This window comes from Pieris brassicae, chromosome 3 (genome assembly GCF_905147105.1).
Source record: "Pieris brassicae chromosome 3, ilPieBrab1.1, whole genome shotgun sequence".
In the NCBI taxonomy this organism is placed as follows: Eukaryota; Metazoa; Arthropoda; class Insecta; order Lepidoptera; family Pieridae; genus Pieris; species Pieris brassicae.
Window position 1 is genome coordinate 11,393,743 of NC_059667.1, and position 24,702 is coordinate 11,418,444.

The following is a 24,702-nucleotide window of genomic DNA, read 5'->3' on the forward strand; positions in this document are numbered from 1 at the left end:
TTTATTAATCAGTAAATCCAGCTATCATTTCAATCACGTCCGCTCATCGCTCTTTTGGTCTGCCCTTGTTTTTTGCCCTTTAGGGCCAGTCTATTCAGTTATCGTTTTTGACCCTGCCCATCTCTATTTGAGTTGCAGGACATGTTACTGAGCACCTATTATTTTTGTTTTCCTTTCCGTTTACTGGTTATCAAATTTAATTCCAAGAATACATCTTTCTACGTTTCTTTATTACTATGGGGTCATGCTGCTGATGTCGAAACTATTTGCATACTGCAGAAGAAGGCTATTCGTCCAATTTGTAATTTAAAATTTAGGGAATCTCTGAGAGATAAATTCAAGGAAATTAATATACTTACCTTTCCCTCGCAATATATTTATGGAAATATTATGTATGTTTACAAAAATAGTGATAAGTTTAGTAGAATAGAACATACGCACAATGTTAATATTCGGAACAAACGGAGTCTGCAATTTCCCCGTAGACTATATAAAGTTAGTATTTCTTTTTTGGGAAAAGGGATACACTTTTTTAATAAAATCCCAGGCGCTCTTTTATCTCTGCCTTTTAATAAATTTATGAAATGTATTAAAGAAAAGCTGTGTAAAAAGGCTTACTACAAAGTTAACGATTATCTAGTTGATAAAAGGGCCTGGGACTACTGCTAATTAATTTGCTATATTTGTTTTAAAATAAGTAATGTTTGATGATTTCATATTTTAAAAGAGTACCGAGAGTTTTTTACGAAGGCTTTTTCTCTCGGCCTTCATCCTCTGTCTTCTTTGCCGATGAGTAGGGATGCCTACCTATTCAAATTTAATGACGTGGAATAAGTACTACTACTAATATCTTTTGCTCCATAATAAACATATTTTATTTAATTTTTATTTATTTTTAAGCTGGCACGAACGTATTTTGTTGTAGATTACAGGGATCTTTTATACTTTTCAACATCGTCTACATATTTATGTAGTAATTTACTTTTATACAAATTATACTTATATAGTATATCTGTGTCGTAATAAAAAAAGCTTAAAATGATTCCTGGAACTAATCGCAGAATCTACACAGCTTAGAAAAACAAATGAAGAAGCATGCTCTTACAAATCTATTCACGAGCCAAGCGCAAGTAACAAAAGAGATATCTCCAAAGATAATGCAACGTGCAAACACTTATTTTTAAAACAAATACAATTTACAATTAAAACCTCCTAGGATAATCATCTCTATGTTAAAGCGATAGAGTTTATCTTACAATGACAGCGTTTCAGGTAAATTGCAGGATCGTATTTAAACAATACTTACTTACCTATATATGAGGTACTCAAAACAATTTTGTTCTTTTACTTGCAAATCATTTGCTTAACCACGTTGAAGGGTTTACAAATTGAAGCTATACAAACAATTTGTTTTTGTGATTCTTTGTTGACTTCTTGTACATTTCATGGCGAGTGCAGACTTAATATTTTGCATACGTTATTGTCTCGCACACGCATAATATTAAAATAAATTGTCATGCTTAGGGTAGATATTTTTTATAGGCAGTAATGTTTCCAACCATTTATATCAACTGGAAACATTACTGTTCATATATGTGTTTCAAGTTTGAAATTTTAATCTTAGTACAAAAGGAATTAGACTTAAATTGACCCTATATGCATTAAAAAGTTATTAATAATTCTGTATTAAAATATAATCCATAAAATTAACATAAAGATAACAACTGAAAGTGTTTTTAATTGCACATAAAATAACTATTAATCATTGTTCTACACAGCGGAACATAATCTAACCATATCACCCGTGACCATAGCGGTACTTTTATATTTATTATAATCGTCCCATAAGTCGTAAAACAATAGATTGCGAAAGCTTCAGCCAAGTTCAATAGCAGCGTACGCGCATTACAGAAATAGGGACGCAGTGCAAGCTTCACGCGCACCCTGTCAGCACGCATGACAAAGGCCGACTGCCGCAAACCTTCCGTCACTGTTCGATATTCGAGTTTTTATTTTTATTAATTTAAATTTGACAGAACGTCACAGAATTTAATTTATACTGTAAATGCTTGTGATTTTAGTGAAATATGTAGTGGTGTGTTGTGAAAGTGATTAAAATGTGTTTCGGGTTATGGACAGTCACGAGTTTGTTAACAGGTATTTATTAATTAGCAATACAATAAATATTCTTTTATATTTACGTTATAATTACAAAAATTCGTTGGTTTTTTTCTGATTTATGTAATATTTATTTTTAAGCATGTTTTATTATAAGTCGGTATGTCAAAACTTACAAAAGTCAAACCAATTTAATCTGAATATATTATTTACATTTTTCGTATTACGTATTAGATATACGTTTGTAAATTCTTTTTTATTTCATTAAATATATTTGACGTTTTGGTATTATGTGCCAACTAGAAGGGGAGTTAACGTAGTATTTAGAAACTTATTCAACAGAGTATCTTGTTTTACCTATGTACTCGAAACTAATAATACTTGTCCCTCGACTAATGCATTGGAATACCACGCCGCCAAAGCTCATTCAAATCGGAGATTATTTCTGGAAATCGCTAAACAATAGGATTTAAGAGAAGGCGGGGTTTCGAAAGATTTATCAATTGGGGTATTCTAAATACACTACTCTAGACAATTTTAAGAGAAATTGAAATAAATCACGGAGAATGTGCAGCCGCCCTCCGCTGAAATGTTGATGACTCGACACGGGAGCTGCGGTGCAAGTAATAGGATATATGCGTTTTTCTTATTTGTTGTATGTTTTAACATAAACATTTATTCTATATAACTAATTTGTATTACTCTCGTAGATTTACCTATAGTTAGAACTTACGTTAAGTTGGGGTTACACGAACACAGTCGTGTAATTCTTAAATATACAAATATGGATTTTACAAATTTTTGTAAACTTTATCACAGACTTACACAAAATATAAATGACAATTCGGTCGCTTATTTATAATGTTTAGTTATTTCTACAGCTAACTTCTAATATATTACTCACAACAATTATACTAAAAATGTTTTATGAATAGAGATTAGAGCGTTTAAAGCAGAGAAAAAGGACAAATATAAGTCAAATACATTAATCCTAAAAGTTTAATTAAAATAGAACCAAACTGAAACCCTAAAACTCACATCAATGGACAAGCCAAGTTGAAGTGTAGTAAAAAATCAAATTTTGTTAGTTAAGTCTAGTTTTTTCTATAATCGTATTTATAAACCGAGATGACTTAATAATTGTTTACTTCATTTAAGATTTGTATGTCCTTGGATAGACAATATATAACTGAATTATATAGGTAACACAAGGATTGTTTCTGACAATAATTATAGATATGAATTTACATATACTACCACTAAAATCAAGGGCCTAGACCTGACGAGAAGAACTGCCAAGATAGATCTCCGTCACTCTTTTAAATAGCCAAATTTTTGTTTTTCGAAACTACTTTAACTAAGTTAGTACAATTAATCTTTTACACTTAAAATCTATCTTAAACAACATAATATTGTATCAGAGCAATATTAAAAACAAGTCGCTTCTCCTTTTGGCTTGCGACGTTCAATTGAGGTGTAACTCAAGTTTGTGCGATGACAACGTAATGTTGTGTTTGACATATCGAAAGCACTTTCTTTTACTTGACAATATACATAATACACTAGTTTTACTTCTCTAAGAACGTTTTTTATTGGCATGATAACGATATATATGATAACGTCTTTCATAACTTAAAGAAATAATTATGCGCCATCGTCCGAGTAAAATATTTCGTAAAAATCGCGATTATCCACTATGGGCGCTGTAATATTTTGATCTAAGGTTTTTTGTGCAATATATATTTGACACAGTACTTTGTCATACTCATGTTATACCTGCAATACTAATACATATTTCGGGAGATAGAAGCTCTTCAGATAAATCACGGAGACATGTTTAGTACATATCGTAAAGCGAAATAATTGTAAAATACTTTAGAAAACTTATTCGATTTTCCAATTGTATATTATTTGTAATTTAGTTAACGAAACAAATTCGAAGCAATAATCGAAACATGTCATCGATTATTGGATCGATCATTCGATCGGCTCGAATTACACATTCGCGACCACGATATTAACATTTTCGTCGTTATTCGACTATATAGAAAAATTTATTGTACACTAAGTGCAACTTAATAAAAATACATGAACCTCTTCGGTTTTATTTTACGGTTATTTTATTAGATTAGTTGTTGAAAACAGGCTGTTTACTACTGTCATTCATTCAGCTAAGATAACTTAAAAACGAAAAAAGATTTCTATTTATCTCGTTAGTTAAGATAACTTATGTTTTTTAGATGTAGTAGTAACTTAGTACAGAGCTGAAAGAAAGAAAAGCGGCTTATTAAATAAATTGTCTGGACTCTCGCCTATGTATAAGTTTTTCGTAAAAAATAAGCACACATCCATACACATATTTTCTAAGATATCTGAACCGGTGATTATAGATGCAAAACGCCGCATGTGGCCATCGACTTGTACAGAATCAATTACAAGAACCTGACGATATAATTCATTAGATGGCGGAAACCATGTCTCCTGGTAGAGGTGTCACCTCACAAGAGCCTCTGAGGCTATAATAGACCCGTTAGTTCTCAAGATATAGTCGTCCCTGTTTGTTTAAAGTATTGTCTGAAATGTTTTGAAATTTGTTAAAAGGAATCAGTTATACAATATTTCTTATGATTTTTTTTTATTGAGTATGATAAAAAATTTATAAATATATTTTTATAAATCTACAAAAATTTCAGTTTAGTGTGTAGTTTATATAGTTAAAACTCAGAAAGGATAATCATTCCAGAGTTTTTTTGAGCCAATTGTTGTAATTTGACATGGTGCCCTTTTGTTCGCTTGAAATTCAGTTGTATTATGCTTAATAGTTTGACGATCTGAATAATTCAGACAGCTTATTTAAAACGTTTAAATTCTCATTGATGTCCGGTATAAAAAAAACAATGCCACGGAATAGATATTATACAAAAACACTTTTCTGCTACAATAAGTACTTTCAAGGAAGTTTTTATAAACTATATAAAACGTCTATTAAAGCCTTCTTAAGGCTGTGTTTTACATAATCTTGTATTACAGGTCTATTGAATATTGACGGCTTCCTCTACGATCCGTTAATCTTCGTGCACTATTGGTCAACTTGAACTAGTTGAAATAGAAATAGCCAATGAATTTAAATGGTTTTCCATAACTTACTCTGTTGAGAAATGTAGTCCAGCTTTTGGGAATGCAACGAGAATAAAATTTGTTTTCTTGGCTACAACTTACTTTTTATTACTATAATTCATTTTAAATCCAATTTGAAAGTTTTTATCAATATATAGCTCAATTAAATATAAATCGTGTTTGGTTCCATGGTAACCATTTTGTAACCCTGGTAAGAAACTTTACTGTTTTGAGTCCACGTCCATAAAGCAGAATACCACTGAATATGTTTACGGGACTTGCTAGGTCTGTAACGGTACGAACACAAGATATATTCCAGCCCTTGGTCTTGGTCAAACTAACGAATTATACTTAAATAGAAATGAGAAGCATTTGCATCATCAGAACCATTGATTAAGCGCGGTCAAGTTGATATAAGCGATCGTCCACGCCTCATAATTCGTAGCCGCAAATTGCCAGCCTCGATCCAGCCGTACATCTTGTGCCTTGCTAACTACTCGTAAGTTGTCAGGCTGTAAATTAAATGATTGTATAATATGCTCCTGCGCATGTAAAAGGTCGATGGCATATAATATTTTGTTGAGTTTCAAATAATACGGTATAAAAAGAAATGCGACAGTTTTTTTTATCAAAATTAATCAAAACTACAACGATTTCATTGATTTTTGAATCTGTTGATTCCATACATTTTAAATTGCACAAATTTTTGGCCTGGTTAAAAATATAAATAAAGTATATTCTAAAACTTTTGTGAATAATTTGAACGAATATTAAAAAATTACAACAGTTTTTTTTATTTTTTTTAACATTTTATTTATTATTGAATAATCGCAGACCTTAGTTTTTGATTTGTGTCAGAATATTTAACGAAATCTATTCCCATATTAATTATTTATATAAAAGTGGCTTGTGGTAAATACATAAATTTATAACTTTTTCCAATTGTTACTAGAAAATATGTTTTTTGTTACCATTCTTGTCAAACTGTGCCAGTAGCAACACTCTACAGACAAATTTGCATAATTTATTAACATTTTTCAAAATCCGATCTCGATTCGCCGAAGTTTCTAATGCATAAATCACTTTTACCATAAATAAAAGAGATTTTACCTTCAACCTCTGGCCGGAACAATAAATAGCTTTTTTGTTTTAACATTGTTTACTTAGTAACAGGAGCGTGTGGGGTCTTTATTTGCATAGAATTTGTGTCGTCTCACGCGATTGTGACCTTTATACATATGTACAAAATTGTCATAATAATTTTATCGTCTCTAGACTTTTTATGAAATGTGAAGTTGTCAAAAGGTTCTTAAAAGGATATCAAATTGTAAGAATTAGCAAATAAATTAACTGTAAGAGAGAATATGCCGGTATAAAGTTTATGAATTTATACAATTCACGATTCCGGTCATTTATGCTTTGCCATGCTTGATCCTTTATAATACAAATAAAGAAATAAAAATAACCCCAGACATGTTCATACAAATAATCATATATTCATACTTATAGTGAAATCTGAAAATCAAAGCGGTAGAAGTAATTACCCAATCACTAATCTAATTGTAAAAACCTACAATTATGTCTGCTTAAAAGAATACTTGAGAAACCTTGTGCAATGTGACTTCTGATGATCATGTGTGTGACAAGTGAGGGATAGTTTTGGTCGAGGCCTGTTCTAATCTTCAATCATAGAAGTATGCGTCAGAACAGTGAAAATCGGGGTTTGGTCTTCGGGCATCGAGACCTTGTCTTTTAGAAAGTTGAAAAATTACGTAATGACCCAAAATGATACCCATTAATATCAATGGGGTAAGTGAAGTAAGTTTTATCTCAATAACCATTTCCATTCTTCAATATGAGAGCTTACATTTATTGATTATGTTTACTTAGACTAATGGTTAAAGGCTGACCAAGAAAAATATCCTGTAGTGTTTTATAAGCGCAGAGTTCGTCTTGTTTTCTGAATATGAGAAGCACCTGACAGGCTTATTAAGAGAAGGTATTTACTGAGTTTATAGTTGTGCTTGGTTTTCTTATTGTAGAGGATCCCAATTGAATACGTAGGTAAGTATATGGCTGAAGAACGAACCCAATATTTATTAATTATATATATATATATATATATGTCTATATATATATATATGTCTATATATATATATATATGTCTATATATATATGTATATAATATATATTTATTATATATAATAAATATATATAATATTTGGTATAGATATATCAAACAATCATTTAACTTACATTAAAATAACTTTAACCTCAACTAACTTATATGTACAAACAATAAAAAAATTCTACTTAAAAATAAAATCAACTTTCATCTCTCAGTCTTCCCAAATTTGATACAAATATTTCCAGTTGAGGTAACGGTGAAGTAGGGAGCCAGTTCGTGATCTTTACACAGTTAGCATGGCATGCGGAGGCATCCCGGAGGGGATTTGAAATACTTTTCAGGGACCATACATATTCCCAAAGGAATTCAGGAAGGACAATGGATCATATACATAAAGCTATCATAGTGCAAGCACTTAGTGCTGAGAGCCAGGTTACCAATATATGTATTATTAATACGCTTAGCCAAACCAAATATTACTAAGCATGGTCCGCCACAGTGACATTAAAATATTCGCTCAACAAATTTAATTTAATAATTGCTGCCTTTGCACATAAATCAATAAGGCTGATAATTTGAGTTCGAGCCTTCCAACTTCAGTGGTGCACCAATGCAATGTTTGATGGTAGTACAACTAAGACATATAAGAATATTTTAGGGTGTGAAAATTTAATGTCAAGCTTTCTTTCATTCAAAATGTAGACAGACTCTATAAAGGGACCCTTGTCTACAACCTTTTTTGATCTGGGCCTCAGAACGCCGTCAACTTACCAGACCCAGAGTCTAGGTCAAGCCGGTTTTCTCACGGTGTTTTCTTTCACAGTTAAAGCAAATGTTAAATGCGCCCATAGATAGAAAGTAACAGAACCTACAACCTCAGGGTTAAAAGTAGCACGCCGAAACCACTAAGCCAACACTGCTCTTCTACTTCCATCAATAAGCCAGAAATATGTAGAAATTTAAGAGCCATAAAATGTGAAGGCGGTTGTGCATTAGTAAGTTCGTTTAAATTTCGTAAATGCAAAATACCATAACGATAAAAAATGGTAATGGATTACCATGTTTAAAACAATGCTGTCCGGAATTCTTACTTAGAATTGTACTTTTGTTTCACTTATTGTTTTCTTAGAAAGCAAAGAATGGATCGTAATGGAACAATACTTACGATATCGCACACGCGACTGCTGCTACTAACAAGGGCTGAATGAGCTTAAGTCCTCTGATATATTATAATTATAGCTGCCCATTGAAGTATTTCGGAACCAATTTCACTTAGGATCCTTCAAGAAAAGAGCGTACCAATTATTATAATATCGTAAAGTGCTTGAATGTAACCTTGTGAATATGATAGATAACTTTATTATATTGTCTGGAAAGTCCATGGGCGGCCACGAGATCCGCCCATCCTACCGAAATGCCGATCGAAGCAGGGACAGGCTACTAGTCTACATGTAGCAATATACCCAAGGTACAAATCATTAGAAAACCAAACTAAGCTAATCCCATTACACGGTCGAGCTTGTCAAATAGATTACCAAAATTAATTTTCATTAGTCCCTTACGTCCTAATTTACAATACCGCAAGTGACTTCATTCAGATTAGATCATAAATCGCCAGGGGCCAGTAATTGATAATTTATCTGATTTATCGGCTGGCTTCTATTTCGAATCTTGATAGTCTAAGAGTGGACACACGAAACGAACTTATCTCTTATTAAGGTAACAAAATTATATTATGACTAGGTACTTGTGATGCAGTTGTCACAATAAAAATAAATAAACTTAAGTGGAAATGGGCGAGACAAGAGGAACAGAAAAGAGGAGCAAGAAAGTATTGAACTGGTGCCCTAGGAAAAGAAGAAGACAATGGAGAAAGTGACCAGACCGGATTAGAGAAATAGTAGGTATATGGCGTCTGATACCAAAATGGAATGGCGGGATTTGAAAGGCACACAGAAGAAGAATCATAAAAAAATATATTTTCAAGTATCTCAAATAAAAATCTTTTATTAATATTATAATGCAAGTCTAACTATACTAATCACATTCGTCAACATATTTTTAAGTAAGGAAGTATTCAAAATTATAGAGAACCCTGTGTTAAGATTTAAGGAAGAAATCTGAAATGAAAATAAGACTTTAATAAAAAAAAATATTGAGCCATTTTGAAGCGTCAGCCTTTATGGCGCGAATTGATATAATTTTAAATGGTAACCAACTATATTTATATACTATCACGAAAGCAAAACAATCTTTACCAGCTCCTACGCTTTATTTGTCACGACTCAGTCTTTTATGAAAGAATTTTCTTTAAAAACTGGAAGTATCTGTTTCTTAACACCTTTCTCAATCGGCACAGTAGGTGCGCGTGTGTAATAAAGTCGTCATTATAACATTCCACGAGCAACATTATTATGAATCTTATCATATTTCAACATTGACACTGTACCGCGCTTTATTTTCCTCTTTTTATCTTTAAAACATGATTGTTAACATAAATAATGATGGCTGCTGATGTTACAGAATTAATAATTATTGCAAAAATTATTTTTATTAAAATAATAATAAAGCTAAGAATAAGAATTTATAACGCTAATAATCTTAACTTATGTTTGAAATAAACACGGCCTTTGTTCTCGTATATACTGAGGAATAAGCTACATTAGTCCTAATGGTGAAATATTTTTTGAAATAGGTCCATTAGTTTGTGAGATTCTTCATTACACACATACATATCTTTCCTCTTTATTTATATTAGAAAACATTTATATGACTCGATGTAAATGAGTACTATTGCCGTAAACATGACACCTTCTAATTAACCTTGCAAACAACAAATACTTTTTATTGAGACAAAATGAACGTGCCTAAGTTGAATTTGTGTGTGTCAGCCTATAAGGAAACAATCAAAAATTTATATGTTAAAAGTCTTGTAACCGTCTAAAGTATAGGACAGAAAAATTACAGCATCGGCTTCATACACAATGAGACATCTTCCTATCAACGCGAAACAATTATTGCTCCACCAAGAATTATTGTAAGGTTTCAATTGGATATCTTAAGGATATCTAGTCGGCAAAACCTTCGACGTTATCAGCGTCATTGTGTGTAAATGTTCTCGTACTATTGTAAATGATCAAGAACTGTAAGTGGTCTCACTGAACATACAACAAATAAATTTGTTCTTCCAAACATTTCAATAGAAAGTGCAATTAAGATATCGTCCATCATTAATTCCCTACTGTCACCGTTCATTACTTCGCCGTGATTGATTGTCGCTTTTATACTTATCGTTTACGTTTAGTAATTGTCACCCAACAACGCTCCGTTATCTTTCTTCTAAATGTTAGCTTCAATAGGTTTTTATAAGACACCGCTTAGATAGTATTAAATTGTGTAAAGCCGACGTAGACTTTAACTTTACACATTAGCACGATCGAACGGAATCGCTAAGCTATTTTTTTGTTTTTGCTTTGGAGAACTAGAGCAGCGTTGTATGCGCGTTTCTGGAAATTGGCCGAAATGCAAATACTCATGGATCAAAAAGGTGTCAGATATCTGAAAAAAAAAACAGTTACACAAATACTTCCCACAAACTATGGAAATTATAGACATTTAATATATGCTTTAGGTACAGAGCTTTTGTTTAAAATGTACAAACCTACGAGTATATGTAGATAACATTATATTAATGAAATATTAGCATACAAGAATTACATATAGCCTAGCGACAAAAAATAACTCCTTGTCTCCCTATATCTTTTACGTGTTGTGTGGTTAAATCCTAAAGATATCATAAGTAGGTACTCTTATAATAAAAGAATGTGTTTTTGTTACATTTGGTTTCAATTTCGTAGAACCAATAAGATGGCGCCAACCCTGATCAAATACAACTGTTTATTTAGAGAAAGAAAAAATGGTTAAGTTCTTTCTTTTTCGACTGTATAGTTGGTTTGTTAAGGATTTAGTAATAAATAAGATAAATGTAAGACAAAAAACACTTTGTAACGTCAATTATATGTGGAGAAACAGTTAATCAAAATTCGGTATCGGTACATAAACAGGAAAATAGCAACGCATGACCATGTAAGAATAGTCGGGAGAGTACATTTTTTAGTTCATTTTGAATGAATAATCATTCAATATAGAGCAGTGTTGGCTTCAGAGTGTGACTCTCATCCCTGAGGTCATAGGTTCGATCGCCGGCTATGCTACCAATGGACTTTCTGTCTTTGTGCGCATTTTACATTCGCTCAAACGGTGAAGGAAAACATCATGAGGAAACCGGCTTGCCTTTGACCTAAAAAGTCGTCAGCGTGCGTCAGGCACTGGAGGCTGATCGCATACTTGCCTATATTTCACAAATGATCATGAAACAGATACATAAGTCTGAACCCAGACCAAAAATGGTTGTAGCACCACTAATTTTTTTTTATTATTTAATCTTACTACGCGTGTAAAAACCGTTTAAACCGTAAAGTTGTATTTTATCAATGGTGTTAAAAGTACTAAAACAACTTAATCGCTTCATCTGCACATATTGTATCTCGCACATACCGTACACGTCATGTACCACCTAGTTACATGACGTGTGACGAATGTAAACAGTAGTTATTATAAAATTTCTACATGGGAAGTCTGTTTGAAGTCGTATCTCGACAGTAACGCGACACCTCGGTGATAGGCCATCGTGTAAACAGCGCATGACTTTAAAAAATTGCACTTTTTCGGTGACATGATGACATTCTTTTGATGGCAACATACATTTTGAATTTGGAATGTTTTTGTTCTTTTATTTTGAATCTGGACACATCAAATAATGTGTTAAATACTCGTACCTATATAAAGTTATCAAGTTTTTTAACGTATAGATAATTATTTAATATGTGGAAATAGTAAAATAAGACAATTTGGAAACGATAAAATCCCAAGGAATTCATAGTTTTATTACAACTTTAAAAAAATATCTAGAAGGCTCACAAAGTTTGAAAGCTACCTCGTTTACATATCTCTTCAAATTCTATATAACGGGAGCAAATGGGCAGGAGGCTCACCTGGTTTTTAGTGATACGCCCATTGACACTCACATTGTCAGAAGGATCGCAAGGGCGTTGCTGGCCTTTAAAAATCGAATTGGTTCAGCTGGTTCAAACAGGGGTTTAGAAGCGCAAATAAGAGCCTTAACATATATAAATAAATGTTTAAACTCTATAAATGTCATATTTTTAGTTTAAAAGAAATTACAAATACATAAGTATACCCAAGTTGCTATTGCAAATCGATATTTCAAAAGGTCACTCTGCTATCATGAAATTATGTTAGCCATTAAATAAAATCTTAATCACGATCTAAATTATATTTCTTCTGAACTGTTCTAAATCAGAACGACAGATTAACTTAAAATTGCACAGTAGTTTAACTGGTGTTATTTTAATACGTTATCCAATTCATTAACCGCTCGTTAACCGCAGGTTAAATCACCGTATTCGCAACACACTTGTAGTCATCTGTCATGTATTTTATTAAAGGCTTTGATTGTTAAGCATAGAACAGAAGGAGTCTTTACGCTTTACATTGGTACTGCCCAGTATTCGCGTGCGATTTTTAACTCTCGGGTACGTTTGAACCACGAATGCGCGATTGCGTTTTCTAATTGCTAATCGCATCTAAGTCTTGATAATTAGACCCAAATCGACGACGCAGTTCAGGGTACAATATTTTGATTAAATTAAAGAGTAGTTATATTACACGTTATTATTCAATAAATTTTGGTTAACTTAAATTGTCATTATATTTGATTTAGTTATAAGAAACTAATAGTATTTATAAAAATTAAGTCTAATTACGCAGTATTAACAAAAGCAACCTGTTATTTTCTATTACGTTATACGATTTGACGGAAAGGTACAAAAGGAAGAGTACTGAAAAATATTTATTTGTTTAATGTAGACACAGCTTTATATCGCCTAATGTGGTTTGCATTTAGTATGCAAATAAGTCCAAAAGTACGCAGTTACGAATTACCGAGCGTTAGCTAAAATATTATAGTAAATCCAGTTAATTTGTTAGTGCTTTACACAATAATTTAGGTATAGACACAAGCTTAAAGTGCTTAAGAACGTATCTATTATGAGCATATATTAACATATTATATGTCATTCTTGAATAATATATCGCAATTAATAGGTAAAGTGGCCTGATTTTTGTTGTATTACCTTCATAGTTTATTAGGTAGCATTTCCTTAGATTAGTTCTACCTAACTGATGTTCAACTCAATTCACTATTATATTATTTAGAAAGGTATATAATAAAATAAATGTTGCATATATTTAATTCCGAGATATTTTTTATAGAACAAGGGGAAAACGGGGTGGAGGCTCACTTGATGTTAAATGATAACGACGCCCATGGACTCTCTCAATGCCAGAGGGCTCGCGAGTGCGTTTCCGGCTTTTTAAGAAACGGTGCGCTCTTTTCTTCAAGGTTCCTACTTCAAAATGGTTTGTAAATTGAGTGCAAGCTTCACATAGTGGTGGTGCGCGGCTGCCTTATATTATGCACACTTGTGTAAGAACGGTCGTCGAGATTATCACCACCGGAAGGAATTTCGTATTATCCTTCGACGTCCGATGATGAAACTCAGCTGCAGACTTAATCCAAACAACTTCTCTAATTATTCCCCATGGAAAATGCGGTAGAAGACGTTAAGAGACCCCACATCTCTTCGCATCGCCAGGGAATCAAGCCGGTTGAAAAGGGTCGTCGATGATTCGAACCACTTCGTTGAATACTGTCAAGGTGAAGGAGCTGGTATCGTCTAGCCCATGTGGGGCTGTATTTACCTTAGTATAAATATAACATACAACATTCGCTATGCTGACGACACTATTTTAAATGTCTCGTCAATGGATGATCTACAAATGCTTTTTAATAAAGTTCATGAAACTAGCGAAAGGGACGGTCTGAATATTAATGCAGTAAAGACGAAGGTGATGGTTATTTCTCAAAACGACGCTTTATGTCCTAATTTATCTGTAGCTGGAAGGACGTTGGAACAGGTGCGGCAATGCAAACATTTGGGAACTTAGGTTACAAGCGAGTGGACCTTATCAGGAAATTAGGTCTCGAATTGAAATTGCCCGAGGATCTATCAACAAAATGAAGAATGTTCTGTGCTGTCGGCACTTGACCATAAAACTGCGAGTCCGAATTCTCCTTTGTTACATTTGGCCAATTGTTCTATACGGCTGAAGCTTGAACAATTAAAAAAGATACCTGCCGGCGCTTAGAAGTATTTGCTATCGTCGAATGCATCGTATATGTTGGATCCAGAAGGTCTGTAAAGAGAAGGTTCTGAAACAAGTTACAATGTCAAAAACGGAAAGTTGCATACCTGGGTCAGGTGTTGCGCCATGTCCGCTACCACCTCCTTCAATTAATTATAATGGGTAAAATCCAAGAAAGGAAAGTTAGGCTATGTCTTGTGGAGTCTATACCCGGAGTGGGCGGTTATTGCGACTGCGGAAGAGTTGCTCTCTGGCACAGGACAAGACACGCTTCAAGAGACTGAGGAGGGCCAATCTCCAGTAATAGAGACTAAAACAAGAAATATAACATATATTACTGCAAACAGAATTCAAATAAAGTAGAAAATTTTAATTCAATTGTGACAAAACAGCTTGATTAAGTCTCTTATGTCAATAAAAATATGGTTTAAAATCGTTTGGATGAGTGGATACAGTTATAACGCCAACAAACAATCTGTCGATAATTTTTACTGAGCCATTAATTCGACGAGACACTCGTATTTGCCACTTGAAAGCATTCGAGACCAATTTGTTATTGATTCATGGAAGACAATCAAAATATGTTTTATTGTCTGATTCAATGAGTGGTATCTCTATAGAATGAACTATCTGAAACGGCGGGAATAACCAACTTTGGCGTTTCAAATTAATTCTTTTTTCGTTTCAAATTCCTGATCTATACCCAAATCGAGTCTTTAATAGTTAGAGCAATAATTTCGCTAATATACAATTTCAATATACGGTAGGTATTTCCCCTTCTAACAACTTTTTTTTTTCAACATTTAATTTTATTTAATCAACACTAGTTGGCCGTCAGTCTATGGAGAATAAATTAGAAGATTTTCTACTTATGTATTTTATTGATACGCGATGTTTGTATGATTATCTTAAGGAGATAAAAATATCTCATATGAACAACACCAGATAAGTGAAGAATTAAGTAGAAGATTAATCCACGGTTACGGTTGAACTCCATATAACTATTTCTGCAAGCTTACCAGCACTTCTGAATTCCTGATTTCAATAGTAGTAGGCTAAATCGACTTCTAGAAGATAAATTAGTTTTTTGTCGTTGTCGATAAGTAACAACCTTCACCAACGTTCTATTTTAAACGATAGCCTTAACAATATAGATTTTGGAATGCATTTCGTAACAATACCTGTAACAAGATAAATAAATCGCTAAATAATTATAGCTCTGGCGATAGAATTTGTTACTTTTCTAAAGTAAATAACATTCTAAAAGATATTTTATAATTATTTTCTTATACAACCTTATGGGCCTGACAACAGCCATTATATACCCAATATTAATTTAAAAAAATAATTCATGATATCGAGTGAAGAAAGTAATTTAATTAAGACGTTTCATTAATTATTTGAGCAGTGTTGGGTTAGTGAACATCAATAGTATCGAGAAGATCTCTAACGAGCAACGTGGGTTCGATCCCCGACTGTGTATCAATGGACTTTCTGTCTATGTGTGCATTTAACACTTTACGGTAAAGGAAAATATCGTGAGGTAGCTAGCATAGTAGCAGCAGTATCTAAGGCAAGATCCAAAAAGTCGACTGTATGTGCACGGAACAGATACAGAAATCTGGGGCCTAGAGCTAAAAGGTTCTAACGTCATTGGAATAATTATTTGGTCATCAATTAGTAAATAAGTTTATGTCAGTTAAAGTAGTTTTATTTAAGTAGTAGTACACGCCTTAAGGTAATTTGTTAAAAAACTATTGTTCTTTACAAGATTCCTAACATAACTTTACACAACTTAAAATTTATTGGAATTCGTGTATCCCTCATATTTATGTGCTAAATTACTTTAAATAAAAAACACTGTGTCGAATGTATCGTTGAAATGTTTATTGCACCAAAGCATTGGCGCCACATTCCATAAAATATTGTTTAGCAACGCAATTCAACAGAAAGCCACCACAATGTAGAACAAAAATAACAAATACAAACAATCACAGATAGATACATTTAAAACGAACCCACGCGGTTATAAAGCCTAACAGAAGGTCGTAAATACCATTATTCCCTGTGAGGTATCACCAAAAATGCCGTTCGCAGTAGTCATAGAAAGCACGAGTAAACATCGATAATAATTTTTCCCATAAGAGCGAGACGTATTGAGCAACCATTTATCGTATGCGATGTATCCATATGTTTACAAACACTTAATGAGGCGAAAACTCAAAGAAAACAAGACTTGGACGGCGCCTACTCCATCCAAACGGTGATTACTAAACAATTACAATTTAAACATCCTAATATTTGATAAAATTCATGAAAAATCGTCTAGGATTTGGGTACTTTTATTGGTTGTATGTGTCTAGCAATGACACCTGAAGCGTAGAAAGGTATTTATAACGTTTATAAGCCTTCAACAATTCTCAAGACTTCATAATAGCAAAAAAACAGAAACACGTTTTTTGCTTGATTTTTTTCGTGTAAAAATTTGTAGCAGGTAATAAAATATATTCTATAAATACAATAAAAAATATTAATTAATAATGAAATATAATTTATAGTGGATTTTGAAGTTGCTTGCATTAAAAGGGAATTATGAATGAAGGAATCATGATGTGATTTTTTATCACTGTTTATTAATAAATTTTAAAATGCACATATATTACACGAAGCTTCTCAATTTAAATAATGTTATGTACAAGTGTCGCTGCGTTATCGACTATCTCAATAATACGGAATTAAACAGCCAGCGAGTTTATGACCAAACGGGGCTTGCGGTATTGGTATAGACCTTTCTAGAGAAATCTATCTGTTTTATTGTTCGTAGGATGTATGCCAGGACGTGGGTACTAGATACAAATATTAACAATACCTTAAAGATAATCCTTACGTCAATAAATTATCCGACTTATTCGAGAAAACTGTACAGAATTCTGTTCGGTAGTTTTAGTATACATTTTTCACGTACTAAGCCTTGTATGCTATTGTATATCATCGTAGTTTTTGATAGAAACTTGAAAAACTCTTATTAAACGAGTTTACTGTAGAAACGTTTTTCAGTCGACTCAATGATTCAAAAAAAAGCTATAAGTGTATTAAAAACTAAATTAATCACTGAAATTCTTTTTGGTGGCACAATTGCTCACGGCCCTTAATTCCGAAGAAAGGTTTGCAGTGGATTATACGAGTTTATTCCACAACCTCGATCTGCAATACATCTTAGAGGGTCCTGTATGGAGAGGTTAAAATTGCTTTCAAAAGTAAATTACGGATTTTTTTGATTATACGGAAATTTAGTAAAGCAAAGACGTAAACGCAATGGCACAGCGAATTTATGACTCTCTCATTTTAGGGGAGATTATAGCTGAGATTTGTTTATCTGATAGTCTTCTTATCTGATACTATTCTTTATAAGTTATATACAATAGAGGCCTAGCTTTCATTTATAACACACGTATTTGTAAACGTGTTTCCTCTGACTGTTGAGACTTTCGGGATTGGCAGAATCGAGATCGCTATCGGTTATTTGCCTCTCGTCCTTTGCCCCTTAATCTGTTCCGTAAGCAATTTCCGATGATAAAATGTGGGTTCGAAAACACAAAAACTTAAAATATAAAATCCAGACATACCGCGATCATGATCTACCCACTACACTACGGGATTTCATTAGTAATTAAATTTAAAAAAATAATTCATCGGCTTTATTCAAAGCTACAATACAAAGACCATACAAAATCTCTATCAATAGTAAACAATGGAATCGTAACTTAAAGGATAGAATAACTATAGTTTTAATCATTTTTGCTTCGGTTCACTACTCACAAACGCAGGAAACCAACAATGTTGCGACAATCTTAAACACTGTTGCTAAGCCGTTGGTTATTAAGAAAATCATGCGCACGAATTCCTTTGCTTTATAGGTAACCGGGGCGCATTTGTTATTCCATAACTACAATTATACAGTTGGGGTGTAGGGTTTTTGCTTGGAAATTAACTCACACTTAAATTACTGTTTCAAGAGCTGTCGAAGCATTTTTATATTGAAAATTTTACATATTTGTCAATACTCAAGCGGAGACTGGGACTTGAGATATCATATTTCAGTCTTTGTGAGTACAAAGTTTTCGTTTAACCAATTGTGGTTTTCCCTTTATGGTCTAATATTACTGTATTTATGAATCGTTTTTATTTATCGGTCTTCTATTCCAATACATGATAACATTAACACATGTCGATATGCTAAAAGTTTTCCTTCAAGAGTAAATGAGTAATTTGCGCGTATAATAAGACAAATGCAGCCAATGCTTGAAAGAATCGTGTTAGGGTGAGAATCAATTAAGAACTAGGCAAACAATTAAGAACTGCCCATAGTAATAACAGTATAAAAATACATTTGCCAATTAAAAGAAATCAATAAATACCGAGTACTGTAAGAATGAAACAATTGAGTCACGTGGTGTCTGATACAGGTAAGATAGTGGTTGAAACACGAGTCGTGTTCCAGGAAGTGAGACGTTTTGGCAAACAATCGTCTGCCATTTGATTGTATTACTAACAGTTTCCGTGAACTGATACCAGTTTTAAATAGGATTTCGTTACATTTCTACACCTAGCAATTTTAAAGTACCTAAGTAAAAAAATATTGACCGTATAATTAAAAAATGTGTGCGTGTACTATTGTACACACGTAAGAAGTGAAACTTCTTTGTGACCTTATTTTTCTAAAAGTGATCTACTATATACAACTTTACAGAAATTGGTTAAATAAAATTAGATAAAGTTTAACAAAAGGCTCTTATTATCATAAACATGAATACAAATAATACAATTATTTAATTTTAACTTACTAAGATTAATACAGAATTTCATTAATTGTAATAGATTTATTACTATCATTGTTATCGTTGTTATGATCGGCTTCGAATTTCTTTAAATCAACCGTGGTAGGGACAAGAAAAAGATGGCACGTAACGTAAAAATGTGACGGTAATTTTTTTCCAACGCCGATAAAGAAGTTTCATACAAAAACTTTTATTAAAATATTTAAATTGTTTATTTGTTAACCTTTTTTTTAAAGCAACAATTATTTCATTAGTAAGTAACTAAATAAATATAAAATTACTTTTAAATACATGATCAGTATTTCATTTGTCTAGAAACCTAGTATATACTATGATTTAATTAACGATTCATTATAACGTACATGTTTTATGTTAGTTTCTAATTAATAAAACTATTATATTCCTAATATTAAGGACAGTAGCTTAATCACATAGTTATCAAGCAATTTGTTAGTACACGCCCTAAATAGCTAGTGAGTCGTACTACCATTAATAACCCATACCTGGTTGCGCTTATTAATTCGCCTTATGATGAAATTAATCATTTAATATTGTGTTATTATTTACAGTGATTAACACTACCCACTAACGGGAATAAATGTCAATTAATAAACAATTTAAATGCATATTTCTTTATATATGACATCAACATGAAAAGCCTATAAAATAACCCACATGAAGCGTTCTAGAGCATAATAATTTGCTTGCCAAGTGCGATGTTTGGTCTAAGTATGATTCCCGTTTGGCGATCTTACATTCACGAGCATTAAAATTTGCGGTATTAAACTCATTATTAGCTGTCGAGGCGTGGAGCGATAATGGTTTTTACTTTTTTTCCATATCCGTTCCAAGTCATCTTTATAATTACAGGGATTTTCAAATACATATTAAATCTCTGAGTGTCGAATAAATGTATTTATATATGCGTTTGTTCATTAAAGATGACTTCAGACTACTGTCTCGTCAAATTATGCTTCGGGATTAATCTTGAAAAAAGGCACGAAATCACGCGGGATCGGGATTGTATTCCTTAATTTGTAGTTTAAGTATGATTGTCACGATAAAATTTAGATAATAAAGTATTTACAATATGTTTATCTATCTACACCTAGATTCATTAACAATAATGGAAATGGATATACATTTTATTTTAAAATGATGCAGAGCTTTTTATATTAAAGGCAAGTTTTGCCAAGTTTTCTACGAAGTAAGAAACGAAGTCCGTCTATAAATCACCAACATGTAATATGCATTTGTGAAGATTGCAATATGAAGCGTAGATATTAAGCATTTGATAGGCGTTTAATAAGGAACTCCATCGGTATTTTAATGGATTGTTTGCTGGAATATTAATATGCTCAACACAATTTCGTAACATAGAAGGCGTCGTTTGTCGTGGCACTACCACCAAAAAAACGCTAATTAAGTATGAAAAGTGGAAAGTTAGGACAAAAGACAATTTTGTTGTTAAGACCTAAATAATAAAACAAATAAATGACAAAAAAATTGTTTTTACAATTTGTTAAATAACAAATCATTCACGTAATTATATTGTAATTTAACATTAGATACAATTTTTATATTTATTTATGATTATTAAGACTGGTTTCTTGAGCGTGTTTTCTTTCATTTTCCCAGTAGGTTATCATTGCGCTTATAGAAAAACCAATTGTTCCTCACTCGAGCACACGAACCCAGGGTACAGAGTATATCCACTTACAAAAAGAAAATTAAAGTACTAACACTGTCCAATATTCATTAACCAATATTATGTAAAAGTTAATATTTGTACACATCTACAATCTACGAGTATAACCGACTTTACATTTCATTTTTTTAGGATAGGTACCTTAACGGATTTCTGATCGCTATCATAGTTGCGATATTTAGTGGCATTTAAGTCATCAATAAAGCTAATACTCGTACTCATTGTAAAGGTGTACGATTCCCACGCTAATTCGCCAGTCGAGTTGGCTCAAATGTTAACACTGGCGTGAGACGCGGCACTGTCACGATATGTCAACGTTTACTCGTCATTTTTGCTATTTGTCTCTAAAGTGTAAGTCAATTTTCCAATTGATTATCTTTTGAATTGAAGCATCTTTATACAATACGACAAACTAGGGAGCAATCTTGTTAGTCCAATGGCGGGGTCGGAGCTAGTTTGTTCTTTAAATGCTTGAAACTTTTAAAAAACTCTTAAATGTTTATGCTTATTCTGATTGATTTTCGAGGAATGCATTTACAACTCTCTGGAGTTAATAAATTAAATCAAAAACAACTTATGTGGTTCAATGAATATTCATAAATTAGTTTTTATTTAATTGTAATAATTAACTGCTTTAACATATGATGAGAAGCATAATGCTTACAAACATTTTGTAAAAACACTTTAGCGATTAAAGAGTGATTTGAGAACTGGGAGTAAATGTCAATTCAGATTTTTTTTTTGAGGCTATTTAGTAACCAATATGTCAAGCATAAAATGATGGATAAATATCCATATGAATAATAATATTTTATTTACTTCACTTACATTCACAACTTGCCTAAAAACTTGTGTACTTATGTACACGCGTTATTTATACTTCATTAACACGTAAAAAGATCAAAATATTTTTTAATTTTTTTATCATTTGCCGAAAAAACTGCTCTAACAATAGAAAAGAGGTATTTAATACATTGAAAGTTTTTATTATAATGCATTATATAGTTAAATAAAGTTTATTTAAAAATTATTTCTACATACTTAAAGATTTTTTATTTTCAAATGTTGCCTATGCTAACTCAAGAGTGTTGGTTTTTTGTGACGGTGACTCTCGTCATTTTTCTCTAACGCGCCAAAAGAAGTATAACTTCATAAAAGTGACGGTACAACCGTTTAGGTCTGGGATAAGATATCTTTATCTGTTTCGTTTCTGCCTGACACACATCTTCGACTTTTAGTGTCAAAAACAGCCCGGTTTCCTAACGGTGTTTTCGTCCACTGTATAGGCAATTAAACGTAATTATACACAACGGTGTACGAGACGGAAAATCCATTGTGGCACGGGTTCGAACCGACGACCTCAGAGATGCATACTAATAGCACTTTAATTAACCATCTCATTAGGAAATATCATACGCATTAGCTGTTATTAGCTTTTTCAGAGCGTCATAACTTGTGGCCATGTAGCGTTGTAACCTACACCTTGCAGTCGTGACCCATTTACGCAGATGTGGACACTGGCGGACGCTATTTTATAGCCAATATTAAATTGTATTTACTTCTAATGTAATCACGAAACAGTAGGACATAGATAATATACGTTTTTATAAAAAAAAAAATTAAAGGAAAGTTTGGTTTTATGAAACCTGTTGTTTATATGAAGCTATTGTAGCATTGATGGTAAAGCATCTGAGTTGTGAAGAGAATGAAGAAAAAAATTAACTAAATAACTTATAAGCAAAATAGCGTAAACGTAATTGAAAAGTGCAAAATATATAGGGAATAATTACAATTAGAGCAGTTATATATACAATATATAATAATATGTCTCTTCTAATTACAAAGTATCATTTCAAAATACACTTTCTCAAGAAGATGTAAGCGAGGCATCAAACAGTCTAACCACAATTAGAAGCAAAACGTCTAAAGCATAAAATGTAAAATATTGCATATTGTTCATGGAGCTTTACAGGTAAATTAATTTATGCTACTTCTGTATAACGACCATAATACGAATCACGTTTTACCAAGTAGATGATGAAAATCTTTATTCTATACAGGGAAGTTAGTTATTCAGCCACGGGCTACACGGTCCAAAAGGAGTCGACGATTTGGATCATATTAGCTTTAAAAAACATCATCTCCACTCTAACTGCCAGTTCGAAAAGTCTGGATGTGTGGATGAATTTTAAAAGCTTTCTTCTTACATACATGACTAAAACTCAGCTGCAAAAAAATTGTAACGTTTTTCAGAAGCACTGGGAATACGATATTTGGACGTGCATACCGCTGAATTATAAAGACAGTAGGTGCTAAAATAAGCTCAAGTAAACATTTTGTAATGCATATGAGGCGTCAAGTTACCCACGCAACAGCTTATGCTAATACGAGATCACAATAAGCAGACAAATACACGAACAGATGTCCGCAAAAATTTGCATTACATAAGTCCTTGTTATGAAGTAGTTCAAGAGCTGGGGGTGCATCTAAAGAAAATAATTGTATATTTGACGAATAATATTTTTAATCTATTTTATCTGTCGGTCGCTATTTTGTTACTTAGCAATAGACACAAGACCAACATGTTTTCTTTGCTTGTTTAAGACTCTTTATTATACCGTAAGATGTCACCATTGATCCATTTTATTGTATAAATAATAACCGTTTATTTAAATAATACGAAGTGTATTATTTCATAGAAAGCAGGTAGGCTATAGGATAGGAGGTATCCTATCCTATAGGTCAACGTTCTGTGCATTCCTGTCACACTGGACATTAAACTAAACGGGAGATTTGCAGCTTTAATATTAAAAAGGAAATGGGAAAATACAGACTCTAAAATTATCTTTTCTGACCCATTTTCAATTGACAAAAGCCATTGCCATATTTAGCCAAGTATTTAGTCAAGTATGAATCGGAAGTTTTACTTTTAAAGCCATAAAGAACCAATGGCGCTACAACCTTCTTAAGCCAGGGCCTTAGATTTGAGCATGATATGTTTCATGATCAATTATTTATAATAGGCCTTCTGTGCCTTTTATAAAATACAATTTACCGTGTGTATACCCGTTTAAATAACAAATATTTCTCTCCAATCCATAACGAGACAGTAAGTATCTCAATCACAAAAGTTCCTAGTATTAAATTATTTAAACCACAATACAATATATAGTTACGTAAATAATCAAACTAATGATTTATTACATGAATAATTCAATTAGGTAATTCATCTTTTACTTGATTAAGCAATTAATTACGCCTGACGACATGGGTATTATCAAATTTACAGTTTATGTATAAAACGTGGGTTCAAGTGTGGGAATGTATTGTCACTATCGTGTAAAATTAGGAAACACGATTTGTTAACTATTACAGCTTATAAATGAGGTAACTGTTAATATTTGAAAGGCTTATTTATTGCTAAATTAATCTCACACTTTAAACACTAAACACTAAACACTACTAGCATTATTTATAGCAAAACTAAAGGAAAGTTCAATATTCAA

The 24,702-nt window shown here is 32.4% G+C and overlaps 1 protein-coding gene across 2 annotated transcripts in view; it reads left to right on the forward strand.

Annotated features, from left to right (window-relative positions):
- The window catches only part of LOC123706821, a 139,887-nt gene that overhangs the window by 63,248 nt on the left and 51,937 nt on the right, over window positions 1-24,702 (forward strand). The window contains exon 1 of one of the 2 annotated variants that reach the window (XM_045656283.1): window positions 1,943-2,157. The exons of the other annotated variant lie outside the window; for it this stretch is intronic. The gene's annotated coding sequence lies outside the window, so the exon portion shown is untranslated. Of the gene's footprint in view, window positions 1-1,942; window positions 2,158-24,702 lie in introns of those variants that run through there. 2 annotated transcript variants of the gene reach the window in all.